This window comes from Dermacentor andersoni, chromosome 8 (genome assembly GCF_023375885.2).
Source record: "Dermacentor andersoni chromosome 8, qqDerAnde1_hic_scaffold, whole genome shotgun sequence".
Taxonomy (NCBI): domain Eukaryota; kingdom Metazoa; phylum Arthropoda; class Arachnida; order Ixodida; family Ixodidae; genus Dermacentor; species Dermacentor andersoni.
The window spans coordinates 93,272,949-93,289,159 of NC_092821.1; the positions used below are offsets into that span (position 1 = coordinate 93,272,949).

The 16,211-nt window shown below is 46.7% G+C and overlaps 1 long non-coding RNA gene across 6 annotated transcripts in view; it reads right to left on the reverse strand.

Moving 5' to 3' along the window:
- The window catches only part of LOC129384371 (uncharacterized), a 430,482-nt gene that overhangs the window by 198,831 nt on the left and 215,440 nt on the right, over positions 1-16,211 (reverse strand). The gene's annotated exons all lie outside the window — the stretch shown is intronic.

The window sequence follows — 16,211 nt, forward strand, 5'->3', positions numbered from 1 at the left end:
GCAACCTTCAAAATGCTACACCCACGCCCTTAGGTGCTCAACACTTCCTTTAATCCCGCTGGCTCCCACTTCTCGAGTCTGTTCGCCCTCTTCTCCCATTGGTCCGAACCGGAACACTCTCTTCTATTTCCGGGAACTTGAGAAAGCGCGAGCCATCCCCCCTGCCCCGAAGCACCCACATGTCATCCCTATCGTCTAGCGACAGCGGCATTTACTCATATCTCGACGATGCTCGCTGGTGCGCTGGTATGGCGAGATGAAAATAAAAGTTGTAAAAAAGAAGGAATAACGATTGAAATACCCATGCTACCCGATTTTCTATTTATATTAAAGGTATGCTCTCATTGCATTGTTCTTTTTTTTTGTATATCGAAAGCCTTCTCTCAAGTGTGTTCTTGCCAGGCGAGCCGCTCGCAGCGGAGAGCATGCGCTCCCAATATGCCGTCATTGCTGCGCCTGGCATGCTTTGCGCTATTCAATGTGCCATTGGGTACGTTTGTTTCTGTCGTGAATAGGGCGCGATTCGAAACTTCTCTCGGCGCGAGTAGCGAGTGCCGCTACTCGCGTTGGCGTAGAAGTATCTTTGCACTTGGGCGGCAGAAGAACAATCGCACGCCGCCGTTTAAAAGAGTTGCCGCCTTTCATCTCTCAGTGAAGGCGCGTTTTAGCGGCTGGTTCCGCGTTTGCTTTGTCGCGAAATTATGGGTTTGTCTGAATTACCACTTGTATTAACGATGCGGAGGAAACTATAGGTTATCAAAGGGTACTTTTGTTGCTCAAGAAAGGTTTCACGTATTTTTTATTTCTCACGAACGAGCGCCCTTTACTGGCATACTCGGTACTGCAGTGTTTAAAGCCGATAAGCGCTATGCTCGCGTGACTTGACGTTTATTCGTGTTTTTTTCCTCTTTTTCTTGAGTCCACATGAGTGCGCGAAGAGAAAGATGGAGCTAAACTACACCGTAGGGTAAAGAGTTTTATTGGTGCATCAGTTTTAACTGTTGAGCTTCTTTCAATATCAGTTTCTTTCAATACGTTTGTATCAGTACGTTTGTATCGGTGCGTTTCCGTGAGGTACTGTCTGATCTGAATTGTTACATTGTGACCATGTAATTTCTCTGTCGCTCCTCCCAAACACACTGGTTTAATAAATGCATGTAATGTACGTAATAAACCGCAGCAGTTATTGCTAAACGAAGCTAGGGAGGAGGAGAAGGATATAAACAGAGAAGGCAGGGATATTAACCGCAAATGCGTCTGGTTGGCTACCCTACTCTGGGGGACGGGAGAGGGGGAGGGGAGAGCGAGGGGGATAGAGAGAGGGGGAGGGGACGGGCAGCAATGCCGCGGTGATCTCGCGCACGCACGCGGAGGGCCTGAGCGAATCAAAGACGTTCACATAAGCTAGTCGCCCTCAAGAAAGAAAAAAGTTGCTTCATAGCTTGTGGTCCGATGAGCGACGGGATAAACAAAGCTAGACTTATGAATTCGATGAAGGGTAACTGAAGTGAAAGAAAGCTACAGAAATTCTGAGAATCGTCTACTAATGCGAAAGGACTGCTTAGCTCAGCTTTGACTTCGCTTTTGCTTAGTTCTGCAACGGTCGCAGGTTTTAAAAAGAAAAGAAGGAAAAGAAATGTGCGGCCTGTCGCGTGCATCAAAAGCGCTGTTATCTGCCGCGGCGCCACCACTCGAGGACTGTTGTCTGGCATCGGCGTATAAGATGCGTCCGGAACGCGCTTGGAACGCTGTCGCTCGTGGAAGCCGACGCGTCCCGTCCCAAAGCCACCTAGAAAAAAAAGGAAGGCCTCCGCACGCCGGTGTGACGTCACGCTAGTCGGATGAGCCGGACAGTCGACGCCGTCGGCGTCTCCGCGCCTAGGTTCGTTGCGTTTGCAGGGTGTCTCTTTGCGCGTCGCGGATGCTATGGCATGGGAAAATTAGTGCTGTCCTTAAAGTGCCAGCACCTTATAAATGCATATGCTTCGGTTCGAAAGCAAGACACGTATAGCTGACGCAAAAAATAAGGGGGAGCTGCTGGTTCACCGCAGTCAACACCACCATAGAAAGCAACATTATTTCATACCTTCCTTAGATTACTTGCAGGCGACATTTCTTTTTTGCTTGTATCGCAACACGACCTGCCTTATTGTGCTTGTGATGTTTGGTCGGGACTAAGACAAGCAAACTGCATGCAGCTTAGTCACTTTAACCTTAGAAGGAAAGAAAGAAAGAGGAAAACTGCATATTGAAGACACAGAATATACTTTATTCACAAATGACAAGAACTGCATTCAGAAACAAACATTTTAAATCTTCCATATACAATTATCATTCTCACTCTTGCATTGCGTAAAACAGTCCTCGCTGGACACACGAATATCGAGGTTCATTGTATTGTTAAAATTTTATTATTATAGAGTCACGCACAACTAATTCTCAAATAGAATAAGCTTCCGTCTTTGTTCTACCATTTCTTGTGGTTATTTTATTTCCACCCGCCTTGTTTGCAGGCCTTAGTGGTCTTCATAAAATACTGAGATAATGGTGAAAAGTAAGTAAAAAACGAGAGGCCTACTCTCAGTCCTAAAGGAAAACATGCAATTAATGGATTGCGGTAGCATGGAGAGTTCGAATCATAAACAGGTAGCACAATGCACTCAAATAACATTTGAATTGGCCAAAATGCAGGGTTTAAATTTTGATAATGTAGGCAAATAAGTCCTAGCTACGCCACAGGTTTCTTTTTACAAGGGTTCTGTCAACACAAACATACGTAGATGTTCAACAAAACAGAGCTTCATGAACAAAAAATAAATAATGAGAAACATTTCAGGCCTTCAAGGTCTGCAATTTTCGGTCGTTCTTGGCGTTGCGTAATTTGTCGTTTTCTGTGCTGCACAAGTTGTTCAGCAGTGTATTCGCTGCAGCACTTACAACATGCCCCATTACCTGCTGTGCAGGATGACCGAAATCACACACATCGACATCCTCAAAGTCATGAAGGGTAGCGAACACAAGGCCGACAAGAGTATCTTTCTGCCTAGGAAGGCTGAAAAATCGTACGGCATATTCTGGTGTCCTGAGGTTGTCCAATATAATTTCAGTAAAGAGTACAGCATTAACTACAACTGCTCGTGGAAACTTCAGGCCACCCCTTGTCATCTTCGTGATTAATGCATTCTCAGAGTCATCTAGATCGACGTCTTGCATCACAAGGCTTTCACTGCAAGATGCGCATGTCAGCTTTTTTAGAGCTGCATGGGCACAATAGCCGGCAACATAGGTTGGTGCCGGTAGCCTTGACGTTTTTTTCTCAATGTCGGAGTCGGTCACAGTGACTTGAAACTGGCCGTTTCCTGAATGTACACTTGTCTCCAACGTGTTCGCGCTCGGTGGTAGTATAGAATGTCCACATCTGGCAGGTCCAGAATCTTCTGCAAACGCAATTTGTTTTCAGATTCATATATCTGCCTTATAGACACGTGGTAATTGGCACCAGACAATTGCCGGTACTTTCCAAAGCGATCCTCTAAGCTATCAGTTTGAAATTTGCCCAAAAGAACATACTCGAAATGAAGCTCTTTGAGACAGTATATGGCAAGTTCGTGCAAGGCATGGGTAGTGTGGCTGAAAGCTATGTGCGTTTCACGTGTCAAGCGGCCATTGTCATGTTCGAGGCTTCTCCAGTGATCAAGCCATTGAACTATTCTCTCTAAGAATTCTAGTTGAGGACATGACGATGAAACTATTGGACCTTGCAATTGATCTCGCAACCGCTGTCCTTTTCTTGGCGTCTTGACGTTAACAATGTTCCACCAAGTCAAAATGGTGTCGACATATTGAGAGGTTTCCTTTGCATGCTGGAACGTTGCAACACTGAGAGCAGCAACAGTAGATGAGTTAAAAATCTTTAAGGGCAGTTTAACGTTCTGCCGTTCCATGTTTGAGGGGTTCAGTGCCTTCAAAGTGAGCGTTGGTGCTAGCTTCAAGAGCTCATGCTTTTCAGCTTCGTGCAGCTGGCATAATACCTTGAAAGATGCTGTAAGTATCTTTGGTTCAGCCTCATCACTCTTCGGTTCAGGAAAGTACATGCATTTGCCAATGTTTCTTTGATTCAGCCAGTTATTTCTTATACACTTTAGTATGTGAACTGGGTCCACCACAAAAAACAGGGGTCGTGATTGGTCAGCAGGATGCTGGTAAACAGTGCTGACACTTGCCGGCTTAGCGAAGTAGGACATGGCTTTTCTGTTTATGGAGTTATTGTCCGAGATCACTGCGATTATTCTAAAACCAGATGCCTCTAGATCAAGAACAATCTCCCGAAGGAAGTCGTGCAGCGCCTTAGCATCGATTTGTGCCACAGGAAGGATGTGTACAACATCCTTGTTTGAAGAAAGCAGGCTCTGTATCATAAATACGTGGGCAGTTTTTGCTGCAGTCGATGAATTTACCGCAGCACCAGTAACCAACCCAGCCTTGTAATCAAAAAATGATTGAAGGTGAATCTCATCAATCATTAACGTTACAGTCTTTTCATGCTCTTTATATGTGCTTACAATACGCTTTGCATAGGAAAGAAAGCTACATTCTTGCTGCTCCGTTTCAGGGCGTACATCGTACGATGAACACAGTCTTCTGATCGTATCAGGATGCGGCATCTTAAGCTTCATCGAACTTCTCAGGAATCTATATGCATGAGGTGAAATTGTGAACAAAAGGCTAGCAAAAACCAATAAATCGGGGGGATATCGGCCAGCATCATTCAAAACAAGATCAACTGACTCTTCAAAAATTTAAGCACTTCCAAATGCCATTCTTGCAACTCGCATGCGAAACGTTTTCCACTTACTTCCTCTAGCAATGTCGAAACCAATGTCAGTAGATGACGGGCCTTTTCAGAACGCTCAGTGCTGATATCCTTACGTGTCTGTTCGATCATGTGTAACACACTTTTCAAATCTCTCAAGTCGCACAGCTTTTCAGGAACTAAAACATCACCACACTTCCTCACACCCGTTTCACCAAAAAATACTTCGACGCGCAGGTCTGTGGACACGATCACCGAAGTACGGACTGCAGGAGCAGATTGAAGTGAGAAGTCCAAAAAGAAAACATTGGAGCCCTTGTTCAAAACTGTCCAGAAGTCCGAACACTGAAAGCTTGGCAAGGCCTTCAGCAAGTCCGCAAAGCTACCAACCAGATTTTTGGCGTCCTCTTCTTCTTGGGTTTGCTGAGAAAGCATTATTGCTTTTTGCAAATATGTGGCTTCCAAGCGCGCTCTTTTGGCAGCCGGCGCTTCTCCAACGCACACTTGCGGACGCGATAAATAGGCAGGGCAATTGGGAAGCAAGCTCGGAACTGCAGTTTTCTTCAGACGGATGTTTTTCATGGCAACTTCGACCACTTTTCCTGTCTTGACGTCCGTGTAGGATGTCGTCTTCAAGTAATCCGATGGCAAGAAATGCTTTTCACAGAGCTGAAATAAAAAAAAAACAAGCCGTTACAGGTATGAAGCTCGACGAAAACGTTGAATTTACAAACGCGTTGACAGGTGTAGAGACCCATCTATTGTGCACGCGTGCACGAATGCATTGCGCACTATGCTGACGAAACCCATTCGTCTGGAAACTCAGAACAACGACAGAGAGAAGAAATACTTACCACTGTGTACTTCGTTGGCGAGAAGTCCTTCCGAGGAACTGCTCTCGTCCATGCTTCCCGAGTGGCTCGGTCAGATGGGAACTTGTGCACTCGGACACTTTGTCCTCCGTCATAATTGGACTTGCAGTTTGGTGCGCAACAACAGCCAGGCATCGTTGCGCTTCCGTGTACGACGAACCACGCACAATCGAAGAAAAGCAATCGCGTTTACGGTGCAGCATGCCCCACCAAAGCCACCAAGCAAATGCTCCACGCGTTGCCGCTCTAGCGTTGCAGCCACGGAGAAAATTTGTTTTCAGAACGCGCGCCGCGTTCTAGAAACGCAGCGCTCCCCCATCCACCGCTACCATCCGACTCTCGTGACGTATTGACAGGGGAGAGGAGGTGATGCGGAGGCCTTACATTTTTTTCTAGGTGGCTTTGTCCGTCCCCGTCAGCTAGCGCCGTTCGGCGCAGGCAAGCGGCCGCGAATGCAACTACGGCTGTACCGTTCACTCCCATTGAAGCCAGCCTGACGCGGCAGGCCGCACCTTTCTTCCTTTATTTTTTTTTATCCAGTGGACACCGTTCTGCTTAATTGCTTTTCCTAGCTTATGCGCGTATACCCATGGCCTTTCTGGTGGCAAAGAAAGTTTAGGCTTTAGTAGACAATGGTCAGACCGTATTAGTGTACTAATACAACTAATACAATTCTCTTCCGACAAAGCTTCCTCTTAAGAGGAAGCTTTAGCTCGGGCCTAACTCCGACCTGGCCTATTCAAATACATGTAAAATGCAAAAACGCTTTTATGAGGTAACCCCTGGCCCGATTTTAATGAAATTTGTTGCATTTATGAGCGAAAGTTAAATTCTTGTGACTGCCGGAAGCGGAATTTCGATTTAGGTCTTGAATGTTGTTAAAAGAACTTTCAAAAATTCGGAAGTTTGAAAAAAATGGAGGCACGAGGTTTAAAAATTTATAGCTCTGCATCAAGAACAGATATCGCGCGGTTCTGTGAATGGCATCCGTTAGACCATTGAAAGCGAACAAATTCGATTTGTCCTTTTACATCTTACGCGAATTTGTTACGTTGTTTACAAGGGTTTTGCAAAAGCTGTTTTTCCATATTACTAAATTTCTTGATTTTCATGCGTAACACCTCAATTTTGTCCGGTTTAGATGTACTATTATATGCAATTCAAAGAATTGTATTATCATTTTTCTTATTTATAGAGTTGTAAACTTGATAATCTCGTTTTCGAAAATTTTCGATTTTTGCCAATTTTTAATAAAAACTTGACAACCTAACTCAAAAATTCACTAGATAAAGTCACTAGATATTAAGTTTTTCTTTTAAGTGCAACAAGTTTCGTCGAATTCGGTGCAGTAGTTGCCGAGAAAAACGAATTCTCCTCTTACATGTATTTAGATAGGAGCACCCGAGCTAAAGTTTCCTCTTAAAACAAAATGGTACCAGGCGAACCGTGGCTTTTAATACAGTGTGTGTTCGTACCTTCGTGCCACTGCACCTTCGTCACCCACCCTTCGTTGTCCATGCTAGGAAACCCGCAGTACTACAGGCAGCACGCATGCGCACGCCACTTTCTTTTTCCTGTGATCTCTCCGCGCGCATCCTGCACGGAACGCGAACCAGACGCGTGCAAGGAACCGAGAGAATAACGTTGCGCGAACACGCAACAAGGCGGCGCTGGCGTAGCAGATGCACTAAGATGCACAGTACTGCCATCGCGTTCCCCTCTCCGCTTGCCTATTTTCGGCGACACCTCAGCAACCGAGACGCTACGTCAAAACAAGGAGAAAACGGTAGCGTGGAAGAAGGAATATTAAAAAGTCACGCAAACTACTCGTCGCTGCTTTGACGGCGCAGCTCCAGTGGCTGTGCCGCCAGTTTGTACGGCGGCCGCCTTTTTCCAGGGTCGTCGTCGTCGTCTCGTTTTCCCTCCTGACAGCTCTCCGTCGCTGCCGGCATTCTCATTTCCGTTTTCGCAAACAGGGCTGTCCCATCTTCCCGGCTCCCTTTCTCTCTATCTCTTTCCCGTCTCCCTATCCATGACCATCCGCATTCGCGCCCGCCTATGTGCTTTCTCGTCTGCTTCCCTTTCCACTCCCACGTCACAGTGTTGTTTTCCCTACTTTGTCCAGCAGTTCCTCGCTTTTGCTATTTACGTCGGGACCGTCCCGCGTTCACCTGCTGACGTCTGTCCTAGCCGACGTGCTGCTCTGGGTGACGAAGCGGAGGCGTGCACCGGCCGCTGTGACCTTGGAAACGGGGTGAACTTGTCATAGTTGCTGGGCGGGCTTTGGTCGTGAATGCGAAAAGCGCGAAGCAAATGACACAGAAACACGCGCGTAGTCACGCACGCACACATGGGCGCACGTAAAAGCGGGATAGGACAGTGCTGAATCGAAAAACGATTTGACGCACTTTCACCCAGACCGTCGCCCGTGATCTTGCAGTGAACGATGAGGCATATGAGGAGCGGTGAACATCGGGCTCGATGTGTCTCTGCTCGAGCCTTATTTGATTTCATAACAAGTAATAATGTATATGAATCAATTTAGCTCCAAAGCCATGAACACCCGCACCTCCCCCCCCCCTCCCGCTCTGGACAGAGTTACTTTAATTCATTTCACTGATACCATCTCACTCGTTCGCGTTACTTTGCCACCTTGCGTGTTGTTTCTGTTCTCCTCACAGTGTCAGCTACGAAGTTCCGTCCGGGGCCCCGGGTGGTCTAGCATCAATTTGTCCTCCACTACACGTGCCCTCGGATAATTGTCCGTTAACTGGAACTGCATAAGCTGCTGCGACGCATACATCCTTTACCACTTGCCGTGTTCCGAAACGCCGCGGAGGGACCACTCAAGTGTTCTGAATGGTGCCCCTGGGTTTAATCGATTCACCTCACACCTAAACACCGTGAAACTTGCAGATGGAGTGTTTCACATTCCGTGCGCTCCACTTGCCGAAGCGATTCAATTTTTTTTCTCGCCAAGAGTCGGTGATAGCGAGGCAGCTTGAACTTTAATATTCCCACTGCGCAGCTGCAACCGCTGTTTTGCGCTCCAGAGAAATACGGCGAGAGATACAGCATGCATATACATGCACGCAGTGTCTGCAGCAACGCCTCCTCCTTCTTTTCAGTTTTTGGTTTTGCCGTGTTTTTCAATAGTTTAGATAGATTTGCGCCCAACATTGGCTGTTTTATTAGGTACTTATGAATTAAGTAAGCTCCGGCTCGCATCTCAGATAGTTTGGGGTTTTCACCACTACGAAGTGCAGCGCACAATTTATGTTTTAATTATGCATTTGTCACGAGCATGTCGAAATTGTGGAGTTGTTTGACACGTCAGGAGTAAATGTCGCCGGATATGACGCTGTTTTAAGCGAATATCGGTACACTGGTATAGATAAGAGAGAATCGGAGCAGCCAGAGGCCCAAGACATAAATGCTCTTTCTGTGGTTGTCGTGGTTGTCGTCGTCGTCGTAGTCGTCGTCGTAGTCGTCGTCGTCATCATCATCATCATCATCATCATCTTCTTCTTCTTCTTCTTCTTCTTCTTCTTCTTCTTCTTCTTCATCATCATCATCATTACCACCAGGCCACCACGTCCGCTCTCAAGCCCCTATCTGACCGATGGACTGCACAGCGTACGGGCTTTATCAACAAAGAAATGGGCTGCTTGTTTATTTCGTTGAGCTCTGAGATCGGTAGCACCGATTCGTTGGCCGTTGATAAGCCCTGCATTTTGTGCTCGCTTTACTTTTTCCACCTTACATAGCCTGTTGTTACGATGAATAAAAACGTGACAAAGTGCCCACACAGTATCAACACTGTAGGCCAGAAGAGACTGCTACGCCAACACTGAGTGACATGAGACACGAGAAAATGCAGGAGACACACGTTGAGCTTGAGTGATCACCTAGAGTGTCACGTAGGGAAAAGTTATGTGTATCACAGTGCCGTGCCCTAAAGGCAGTTCCATGCGCTGGCTTCCATGCAACCCCAAGGGGAGTCCCTGCTCTTGGACACGCAAGACGCGTGTGCAAGGACGTTCAGCTCACTCACACAGCGTGCGAAAAAAACAAAACAGGGTAGCCAAGTAAGTTAACGAAACTAAAAAGAGAGATACGATGAGATTGCAACGGAAATCTCATGGAGATATTCACGTTTGACAACATGGCTTTTGTCGATCCGTTCGAGTGATCATTCTTTTCTCTGCCGTCTGCAAGATCTAACCGGCCACACATGTTTACGTGCGCAGTGTTAAATAACGCCGCATGTACAGTCGCGGTCAAAAATACGCGGCCCACGGCTCCAGTCGGCGGAGCGGCCGCGAGCCGCACCGCGGCGCTCGCGTCGGCGCTGCGAGAGTTTGCGCTCTGACGACAGGTATCTCCCTACGTATCGTCCGTATCCGTTACGTATCCGCCCGTTACGTATCGTCCGTTACGTATCCGCCCGAGAGCGAGGGAGATACCTGTCGTCAGAGCGCAAACTCTCGCAGCGCCGACGCGAGCGCCGCGGTGCGGCTCGCGGCCGCTCCGCCGACTGGAGCCGTGGGCCGCGTATTTTTGACCGCGACTGTACAACTGTACGTGTTTTGTATGATTACTATCCGTCTGATGCTCCGCGAACGTTTCTCCTGAAACAGTCTATTCATATTTGACCTCGCGTTAGGTTTAGAGATAGCGGTAATGACGCGGTCGGTGCGTTTCCGAGGCGAACCACTTTCTTTGGCTCGTACACCCGTTGTCGCTGTCGGCATAGTGGTCTGTCTTTCTCCGCCGACACAGAACGCCGATGCAGAAGATGGTGCGTGCTCTCGTGCCAACTGTATTGCAGCTCTTCGAGGCGCGCGCGCTGTGCTACGAGAGCTTTTTTCTTCTTCTTCTCTTTTTTGGGGGGGAGGGGGGGGGCGGAGTGGCGGAGTGCTTGGGAAGGACATCCCTCTTCTCATTTGGGCCACCGTCTCACCCCTTGTGGCTGTTTCTGGAGAGGAGTCACACGGCCTTCCACGGCCATGTGACTCAATGCCTTATACCACCTATGTTACCTCTACAGATATGTTAGTTAACGGCTCTGTTCTCTGCAGAATTATGCAACGAAACTGCAAGCACTATATCTAAGTGTCCTCGCTGCAAGGACAGAGAGAGAGAACGGCAAAGGAAAGACAGGGGGGTTAACCAGTGAGTGTCTCCGGTTGGCTACCCTGTACCTTCGCGCACGCACGCACGCACGCACGCACGCACGCACGCACGCACGCACGCACGCACGCACGCACGCACGCACGCACGCACGCACGCACACACACACACACACACACACACACACACACACACACACACACACACACACACACACACACACACACACGCACACACACGCGCGCACACACACACACACACACACACACACACACACACACACACACACACACACACACACACACACACACACACACACACACCGTGTATTGTCTGTAGGCACCATGTCTGCCATGGGCACCATGTGGGCAACCATGTCTGTGGGCACTGCCTCGCTGCAAGAAATACACGATTTCAAGGACGACGTTCCTTTAAAAAAAGCGGATAGGTTTCTAGAAACGTTTGGCTCTTCGCTAGCATTGACCGTCATCGTCGATGATTTCTGCGCAATTTATTTTATACTGTAAGTAATGTGGCATATTCCTGTTTGTATGGTAAATTAACGCTACTTACCGAACTCATCTATCATAATCTAAACTGTGAAACAATTTTGCGATCTTGGATGAGCTGGAGAAGATTTTCATAGAAATTATTTAGCATTGCTGTGTCCAGACGCGTCCACCTACTGATTCGATATGTCTAGTGCGGGCGTGAGAATATTGCGTCATCTAATGCCAGTGTCGAGAAGTAACTTGGTTGTAGTTGCATTGCTTTCTGACGGTAACAGTAACATTTCTACTTTGAGTATTTGTTAATTCGCGTTATGACTAATGGAATGTAGAACAACAGATTAGCGGTACAATGTAGTAACTTCTGAAATATATTTTTCCATGCAAAACGAATGCCGCGAATCTGTTGCACTCTATAGGGTGGTGCATGGATAAATTTAGCAGGTTCTATTTAGAGCCCGGTGATAAAGGGTGGATCAGTGATCTATGTAGATCCGCAATCCACCCGTTTTACTTTTCCTTCGGGCGTAATAATTATTTTATCTTTTAGGCGATATTTTGTGGGAACCTGGGAGTCGCAAGCGCTTCCTCGTTTTTTATGATATGTTGCTTGCGTGGCAGTATACATCTTATGAAGTCCAACGTATGGTCAATTGTTGGACGTGCTTGTTTGTAATGAAATATCCTCGCTCTAGAGTACGAGTCCCCTTCTCCGCGTCATGTCGGTTACAGTGTTGCGAGATCCTTCTTTATTTTTTTCGTTACTTCGACATCTTGCTCCATAAAGGTAGCGACTTAGGGTTCCGAACTCAAAGCCGCAGGACCTCGTGACGTGGTCCACGGTCCTTTTCACTCCAACGTAAGCTGACATCAATCATTTCGCACGAACAATACCTACTGCATACACCTTTTGCAAGAAAAACCGCTGTAACCTAAACTCCGAGAGAAATAAAGAGAGTGTTGTTGAGCGTAAAGCCCCGTGCTACACGCGATGTTCGAAAAAGTAATGCAGAAACACATACTCTCTTCTCTTTTCAAACTTTCCATCGTAGCGTTGGCATTCTTTCTTTTCTTAGCATCCATCTTGCCGCCATTTCGCCAGCTCATTGTCGTAGCCGATAATACCCTTCGTGTGGCGGTGCTATCCATCTTAACCGCTTCACCGGTCCGCATTTCTCGTCTCTACACCGCATGCGGGGCGCCCTTACTTCCTGAAAGTGCCCGCTTTACTGTTTTGCAGTCGCAACTTTTTGAACGTTTTGCTTTTGCGAGCCCAAAGAAATGCGCCCTCCCAACTTCGTGCTTCCTCCGACAGGCTCTGCGTACTGCGCTGAAAGCACTAGCGGCAGCAGCAGCCGTGACCTTTCCATTATTCCGGCGGCACTACGTAAGTCTTGCCTTCGCTGCTGAGGCGACGGGAAGGCATTTCGAGTCGCCTGCCGTACCTCTCGAAAAAAATAAAAAATAAAAATCAAGACAAATGAAAAATAAGACGAACAAGATAGTTGGACAAAAAGGTTATAGTACGTAAGGAAGAACTCGATTGGTTTTCTCTCTCGTTTTTTTTTTTTTTCTCGAATGCATTAAGCTTGTTTTCCACGCGTGCACGGGCAGAATTCATCCAATGGCGTCTGTATTTTGACACGTACAGGGTGTCCCAGCTAACGTCAGCCAAGCTATGATGAACTAAATATAGAATATACGAGGACGCAACCAATGCTATTGTGTCGGCAGTGACGTACCGCAACAGGAGCATTTATTTTTTCGTAATTGATATTGATAACCTGATTAGAATAATTTAACGAACTTTCTTAACTACGGAATTTAGGACGCGGATTTTGATGGAAAGGTAATAATTGTGTTTTAAAACACTCGATTCAGTTGTATTGATTGGGCCAAGTCTGGCGTTAAATCTTTTTTTTTTCCGCGTTATAAAGAAAGCGCGTGCAATATGAAAATAGCCGCGTCATTCTGCGTCCACGTGCTGCGACACCAGCGGTCCCAGGCGTTGCTCCGACGAATTAACTCGCATCCTTTCTTATCCTCAAGACACTGAAACCAACGTTACGTATGAACTGTCGAACACAATGTTTATGCAATTGGCAATGGGCCGTCATCACTATCATCCTTTACTTACTTATCTACTCCTAATTTCGCTCGGTGATTTAATACTTATCGTGACGAACTAAGCGCTGGACTCGTCTGAAAGGAGCCCCTGAACTTGTCGGGGCTAGATGATCAAGTGTTCTTTGCGGAAACGTCAAAAAGATATGCGATTTATAACTTCTCTTGTTTCTTCAAAAGGCGGTAGTTACAGTCGCCACAACCAAGAAATAAGTGGAGCGGTTTAAGAACTGATGGCGAGGGGCAGCTACGGAGGATGCCTTGCCTTAAAATTTTTATTTTATTACACAACAACATCAAGTTCGAGAGCCACAAGAGCCGTAACATTAGCAGTATAATAACAGGCGACGGCTACATCACTACCAGCAACAACGAAAAAAGTTTACTAAATGCGATCAATTGTTAAATTTTCGGAAGGCGTTAGAGAGTTGCAGCGTGCAAGGCGTACACGAAACGCGCGAACGTTAAGAAACCAGACACGCGTAGCTGTTTCTTTAGCTTGTTGACAGTGGTGGCGGAGAGAGGGCATCGACCGCCTCGGGAAGGAGTGCTTCCCCGAGACGGCTGTTCAGCCGCTTCTCTCGAGGTTGGCACTGCAGGCAAGGCGCGGCTGAGCCGCGGCCATAAATCAGCGGCCCTGACGGCTCCGTCAACAACTCGCTGCCCTATAGGGGGCACTCGGTCACACCCGGCCAGACAGCGAAGCAGCGTAGGTCTTCCGCTCAACCGGCTGCTGTGTATATTACGCATCGGGACCTCGTTGTTGTTCTTCTTCTTTTTTCGCTCATGTCGCTGCTGCTATAGTATTTTTATTTCTTTCTTTTTTCGTTGTTGTTCCGTTTTGCTCGGACAGTGGTTTATAGGTGCTTCAGTAAATATAGAAAACAGCTAGAGGAAAGCGTACGTGCTGGAATCGGCGGCATTGAAAACCCTTGCAGCACCAGACACCGAGGGAAAAAGAAATCGTGGGCCACTTTCATTTTAGTTATATCGGTGACACGTTCAAGGAACACATTAGACACTGATGTCTTACCTATGTAGACTTATCTTGCTTACATATTCATCCCTGCATTAAGAGAGACGCCTTGTAATGGGTGGTTAAATCGTGCCTGCCCTGCTCATTACGTTCAACAGAACTGTCGAACACGAGAACCTCTCTCTGCAACGTTGTATACGACGGCAGACGCGATAAAATATTTCGTCAGCTCTTCCACTCGGTGAAGAAGGACGAGCAGCGAAGCTATGGTGTGTTACCTCAATCGACTCATATATTATTATTATTATTATTATTATTATTATTATTATTATTATTGCTGTTGTTGTTTTTATTATTGTTATTATTATTACATAGACAAAGAACACATCTTCTGACCCTGGAGCGATTTGTTCTTATTGTTTCATGAAATACTGACGTGTACAAGTACCACCGCTTGACCGGACGGGAGTTCCACAATATCTACAACTTCACTGGGAACTACGTAGCGACAAGTGGATGAAACTCGGCTTAATGTTACAGTCGCGTTATCGGCCAATTTTCATATAACTTGTTTCGGAATAGTTTCGATAAAATAAGAGTTACAGCCGTTTTCTGAAACCATACTCTCTCCGTACACGGTCACCTATTGACAGCACACGGGAATCCGGTAAAGTCTACAACTTCACTGTGTACTAAGTAATTGTGACAAGTAAATGAAACTCGACGTGGTGATAAAATCGCCTTAGCGGCCAAATTCAGTGTCAATTTTTTGCAACATGCTAACATTAGGTTAAGAGCTTTGCGGGAGAAACTGGATACGAAAATTGCTTCGTGTCGACGCGGAAAAGTGTGTCGCTTTCGATCCAGCACACGCGCGCCACCACAATTAGCGTTAATCAGCGCTGTACAGTCATGAGGCGCCACCTGATAGGCACACTTTCTCCGCCTCGATGCCGTCTCACTATAGGCCTGACAGCGTCAAATCAAACAACGAATGTGATAAAAACGGCAATAACAACAACAGCGCCGACAGTGCATACCTTTTATGTTAAATCTTCTCAGGCTGAAATATTGGAAATGCCTTCTGTTCCATAATCGAGAGTTGATGTAAGCGTGAAATGGCTACCGGGAAGTCAGATTAGTTGGAGATGGTACTGGCCACAATATTAAAATGGGTGTAGCGCATGTTCACAACGGCACAAGCGCCACACTACACCGCATCACGCCCTACTTTGCACTGGCCCACATGGGCACAATAATTTCCTGTCGCAGACAGAACCTCTTTTCAATTCTCGCCTCTGACGAACAGCCGTGGATCTCACGGACCGCTGCGGTTCAAAAAAGCACGGGCAACTCTGTCTCAGATGACAATCAAGTGTGTATAGGGCCTTGTATCTGCCTTTCGAACGTTGGTATTGGAAATAACAAATAAAACTTCAGCGCGCTAGAAGTTACAGCTTGAGATACTGTGAACAAACATTTCGAAGAACTGGGAATCAATATATTTTTGTAACTTGTTTAGGAAGAAACTAGCGCATCTAATGCTGTCTTCCCTTGTTGCCCGGATGATCTAGTTTTGTACTTGCAGCTTGCCCGGATGTTCTCGTCCGAGTGCCCGGATAATGGCTCTGGCTTTTGGCTCAAGGTCACTCGAAGGTCGCCGACAACGGGAGCTAAAAGCATTTCGTGCTTAAAAAAGCGTTTATACTTTGTTCTCAGTGTGAGATGGAAAGAAAAGCAGTCGCTTATTTTAACATGAGCAGAAAAGAAGGACAGTTATTAAA